The following is a 6072-nucleotide window of genomic DNA, read 5'->3' as shown; positions in this document are numbered from 1 at the left end:
TCTGCGGGAATTTTGTGACTAGCGTAGTGTTAAGATGAGGGCCAAATTTTATTTTAAAGCTTTTATTATGTTAAGATTAAGGAAATGTGAGACCTTAGAGTTTTGTGAAGATTGGGGAAGTGATGTAGGAATGTCCAAGGGAGTGCGAGATTCAAATCTCGGAGTAGTGAGAATGGTGCTTGTGTGTGTTGTTTAGTGTTTTGAATTGCTGATTTGCGAGTTCATTGTGGTCCTATCGACCATGAATATGGTCAGTGTTGTGCCATGGTTAGTTATGAGTTGGTAATTATATGAGTGTGGAATAAGTTTGTCGTGTTGTTAGGTTTTGGGTGGAGTTTTTAGTGGGAAAGGAATTTCATGGGTAGACGCTCGAAATATTACTAGAGTGATGAATGGTTTATGTTCTCAAGTGATGAGTATATGATTGGTGAGAATTGTCTTGTGTGACCAGGATTATGTGATCGCTTTTGACCTATTCAGTCTGGTATTGAAATGTAAGAGCATGTTTGCCACGTAGGCATGTGAGTAGAATTCCTATGGGAACAATAGTGGAGTGGTCTGTTTTGGGGAATCCGAGAAGACCCTAGGAGTATGTGGAACGGTATTGAAAGCCTGTCTCTAGGCAAACAGGGCGAAAGAAGAGTGTAGATGTTTGAAAGCCAGGAGCGGAAACTCTTGGGCACTTCAGTTGATCGGTAATTAAGGTGGGTGACACATAGTCACTTTAGAATGGCTTAGAAGTGGATTGTAAAGTTGAAACTTTGGAAGTTTAGCACAGATTTAGCTAGAAGGCGGTGTTGTACCATTGGTTGTGCTTGAAGCGTTGAGCCTTGCGTATGTGTGTGGTTATCAATGTGCACTTCTCTATGTAAGTTTTTGAAACCCGTGAATCGGAGTAAAGTGATAGTTGTTTGGTTAATGTTTGTGTTGGTAATCGAAGTTTGGAAAGTTATGCATGTTTCATAGCTTCTTTTAGCACCGTGTTTATTTCTAATTGTTGTTGTTATGGAAATGTACTTGTCGCATCTTGAAGTCGCTGTAAGTGTGATGGATGTGATTGAGTAACAGTCGGGATTCACCGGTTAATTGTTGAGAAAATAAATTGGAAGATGAATGACAGCTTTTGAAAACTTTCATGGCATTTCTATTTCAACTAAAACCCTTGGGGTGAGATTTTAACGCTTGTTCTGGGAAGATAATTACAAAATAAATTGGTTTTACTCGAAGTTTATGACATAAATCTTTTGTTGGAAAACAGTATGAAATTAAGTAAATTTTTGAGAAAAGGTATAAATGAGAAATAGAGTTTTCTTTTGAGATAATATGAACAATTCTCATTTTAACTAGTTATGTGATCGTTTCGTTATCTTGTGTGGATAATAACTGGCATGGTAATAATAATGATATTGGCTGAATGGAATGGTATGATTGTGGTAATCTGTGTTGATGGCACGGTTGTTATCTTCTGTTAATTAATATTGTGAAAATGTTATGTTGATGTTGGTTGTGGCATCACCATGTGGGTGATGGGCGTTATTGGGTGACGGTAAAGACTCACCGGTTGTTATATGGGAATGGAATTGGAAATAAATGAAATTTGGGTCTTGCTTGAAAGACAAAAAATGCATTTTTGACTTATGACTGGTGTGAGTTTTGAACACCTTTGAGAAAATGTTTTACATGTAAAGAAATGATTTTTACCAAGAATTGAAGGGGAAAAAAAAAATTGGGGCTGAGTTGTTAGTTATTATACCCTTATGGTTGGATGGTGTAACCACTTTATTTGTATTGCTAAATCTTGGATTTGTATGTTCGGTTGTGTGGATCAATTGGAGCTGTAAGGGCTTGTTAGGCCGGAGTCTTGCCTTAGGTCGGGTTTTGGTTGTAATCATTTCCTTCAGAGTGAGTTAACTACGGATCTTGTAGTGAAAACCTTGTTTCTTTCATGTTTGGGTGTTAAGCGTTCGGTAATGCTTGGGCATGTGGTGGTGGATGCCTGGGTGTGCACGTTGTTGTTTTTGTCTCATAGGCCCAGTGAATGGTATGGGTGGAGGAGACGTCCTTAATCTCTTTGTTGTGTCCTTAGGGCTCCGGGATGTCAGACATAGAGTCAGGAAGGTATTCCATGTTTGGTTGTGGCTGGGAGTTGGTGTTATGTTTCCTTGGTTGGTTGGAAGGTCTCCTTTGGTACCGTGTTTTCCTTTTGACTTGTTAGCTTTTGTTTCGGCTTTGTTTAATTTCGGGGACGAAATTTCCTAAGGTGGGGAGGTTGTGATGACCGGTTCGAAAGCCGTCTCGTTTCTTTTTTAGTTGCGTTAAGTGAGTCGTTGTTGAAGATTTCTTCTCTAAACATTTTCGGTTGCATTGTTTCTTTTCTGAGTTTTTCACTCGTTTCGGAGAGTGCGAGGTTAGCTCGGGGGTGTCTGGTGAGAAGCCGAGGTTTTTCCAGGCTGGAGGGCCAGAGCCGCACGTATGGGGCCTTGGGTCGCACATGCAGGAGAGGGACTGCACGTGCGGGAAGCAAGGCAGAAGACTGGATGCACACTGTCTAAGAGGCAGGTGCGCAAGTGGAAGTGCGGGAGAGACCGCACGTGCAGGGATGGGAGCCACACGTACGGGAGGCCGCTCCGCACATGCGGTCAGGCGCGTTTTCTATCTCGTTTTTCGTGCTTTTCAGCTATATTTTGCTCTTTTTGTCCCCTTTTCATCCATATCTGAATATATCACTCTCTCTCTCTACAATGTTTCTCTCTTTTTCTCTCATCTCTCTCTACCCAAACCCTTAAAGTTTTACATTTCTTTTTGATCCCATGAATCCATTGGGATTTTGGTGCTAGTTCCTTATACCAAAATGATGAGCATGTCGAGGGCTTCGTCTTGACCGGTGGAGATCGTATTCTGGCAAGGTTGATTTTTGAGCTTTTCTCCTCTTTTCTCTCAAGGTAGGGATTTCTTTGACCTTTTTTCAATACCTCTATTATAGATAGACATGTGGTATGTTTCTATTGCATAAAAACCATGTTGTTATGGATTTTTCTTTGAAAATCACGATAGGGGATCCAAGGTTGGATGTTGAGATTGAGATTTTATGGAATAAATTGTTGTTGAGTTAATTTGAGGTGTGGTTTAACATATTCATGTTTAGAGAGAGATAAAACCCTAAATTTTGTAATAATGCTAAATGGGTAAAAAGGATTAAAATTGTGAAATTAATCATGTCATGAGCTAAGGGATTTAAATAATTTGTTGTTGATTGATTTTGAGATTTAACCGAGTCTCATGAATTTTAGTAATAACCTTGTTTTGGGTGTTCATAGTTGTGGATAATAAGTCGGTAGCTCGTAAATTGCTAAAAAGGGGGTAAATATGAGATTAGAAATCATCGGGTTACACTTATGTCAAGTCGAAGTGAACGGATTTTTGGCTTGAGTATACATGAAATTGGGTTTTGTTAAATGAAAGAAAGGAGTTTCTTATATATATACATAATTGACGAACTATAAATTGGAAATTTTGGAAATGAACATTGGAATGTAGAGGCATTTACAACTCTTGTGTAATTGAGATAGAACTTTCGGTAGAAGTAGAAAAATCCTTGAATATTGTCGTTGTTGTTATACTAAATATCTCATAAGAATTGGATGTTTGGATTACTTGGATTTAACGTATGTGTCTAGAGGTGTTGTCCTTGGTCATCGGTGGAGGATGACATCGTAAATGTTGAAATGGTTATGTGTCTGTAGTACACTTGAATTGTCTATGAATGTTGTACAATGTGATGGTTGGAAAATGTGTAATGCACTGAGAATCAGAGGTACTATTACCTTACAGCTAGTGCCTGAAGAATTGGTTGCGTTGAGAATCAGAGGTACCATTACCTTCCAGCTAACGCTTGGAGAATTGGCAGAGGTACCATTCCGTTTTAGCCGGTATCTGGTAAATTGGCATTTTATTATGGAGAGATGTATCAGTGGCTTACCATGCTTGAGGCAGGTAGAGAAAAATTCATTTAGTATTACTGCTTTGGTATATTTGTGTATGTTGGTTATTATGATGGTTGTGGTTTTTGAAAGGCCGAATTGCCTAGATTGTAAAAGTAGATAGTTGTTGGATGTTTGTGTGCTCCCTTTTGTATTGAAGGTATACTTGCATGGGCATGAATGTGTGAGATGGAGGTGTGAGTAATATGGGGATTGTAAGTAACGTGAAAGTTATCAGATAATTATGAATATGTCTTTGAAATGTTAAACCGGGTGCAAGTCTAAATGGCATGTGGAAGTGTAAAAGATTTTTTTGGTAAAACTCTTACTTTCAAAAATTTGTCACTGTCACATAAGTCTTGGGAAAAAGGTAAAAAGAGGAAAGGAGGGTGAATTGTTTACATTAAGGAACAAAATGGATGATTTCGGGAAAAGTATTTATGTAAGTATACTTTGGTTATAAAAATGTCACATTATTTATATGGCATGAGACTAGCATTCATGATCATAGCTATCTGTAAGTTGTTATTGTTGAGGATTATGTTGAGATTCCTACTGGACTTTATGTTCATCCCACGTTGCTAATCCTTTTTCAGGTAAATATCGAGATGTGCTACAAGGTCACGGATCTTCCTTATTTGTTGGCCACGGGGCCTTTTATGTGTAGGCAGAATGCCATGGATGTAAAAGGGTTAAACCCTTCCCTTGATTTAAATGATGTAAGCCTACGGACAATTTATTTAAATATAAATTCATGTTGCATTCATTTTATATTCGAATGAGAGAATTCTTACTTATGTATTCCTTGTATATATAATGAGCTTCTGTATGCTATCTCTGAAATTGAATTTATAATAATGGCTTTGGTAATGCGAATCCGAGTAATTGAAAGTGGGGCATAACAGCTTCCAATTTCTTCCACAAAGTGTGAGCATTGGTTTCTAGAGCCACATGGTGAAGCACACTTTGATCAACTCAATGGCGAATTTGAACAACGGTTTTTCTATTCATTATCATCCAATCTTCAACATCTACGTCACCCGCCCTTTTACTTTCACCACTAATCAGTATATACAAGTTCTTAGCGCAAAGGACGTTCTCCATTCATGGTTTTCAAATTGCATAATTCGAAGTGGTTAATTTGATCATAGCCCTCGAAGTATCTTCCATTCTAAAACTCACACAAGAATTTTATCAAACACTTGCAAGGCACAAACTGTGTGCTTTGATACCACTTGTTGGGAAAATCCCTATATTTTTTCCCCTTGTGTAATTAGAAAATGGGCAACAAACCAAAAATAACAAAAAATAATATGGCTGAAAAATTAAAAGCAACAAAACAATCACAAAACACCAAATTTATGTGATTCACCAAAAATGACTACGTCCATGGGTCCAACTCCGAATCAACTTCCACTATAAAATAATGAGGCTACAAGATATCATCTCTAATCACAACTGAGGCATACAATTAGCAAGATAATATTCTTGGGTCACTAATCAGCAATTATGTTATCACCACGAAGGTGAGTTTCAACAAAATCAACAAGAGATAAAGTTTAGGTACCAAAGTGGATATCTCAAACTACCAATCCAAGAGAGTTTTGACAGGAACCGTTCTGATCAAAATGTAGAGCTCGTCTTCATGAACAACCCACTGGAATTTCATCAAGATCGAGTAAGAAATGAATAACCGATCTTGACTTGAACTATGGAAGAAAACCTAGCTCTTTCTTCACTTTTATCTCTCTCTTGGCTCTTTTCCATTTTGTTGCTGTGTGTGTTGTTTGAAATTAGAGACCAAACTCTCTTTTCCATCCTTTAGTCTTTGGAAGTCACAAAGCTTCCAAGAGAAGGTTTACAAACAATAATAAAATAAAAAACTTGTTGACTCATTTGAGTCTTGTATAGACCCAACCCCAACTAGGAGGGATACCACCTAACACAATTTATGTGTTTAGTTTATTAAAAAAAGGGTTCATCTTGTGATGAAATATTGTATTCTAATATATTCTTTAAAGCATTTTCAATTGTCGCTCCATGAAAAAAAAAATCTTTGAATTCAATCTAAATAAATAAATAAAAGGCATCG

The sequence above is a fragment of the Camellia sinensis genome, chromosome 6 (assembly GCF_055761805.1).
Source record: "Camellia sinensis isolate YWXY chromosome 6, ASM5576180v1, whole genome shotgun sequence".
Lineage (NCBI taxonomy): Eukaryota > Viridiplantae > Streptophyta > Magnoliopsida > Ericales > Theaceae > Camellia > Camellia sinensis.
This window is presented reverse-complemented; position numbering follows the sequence as displayed.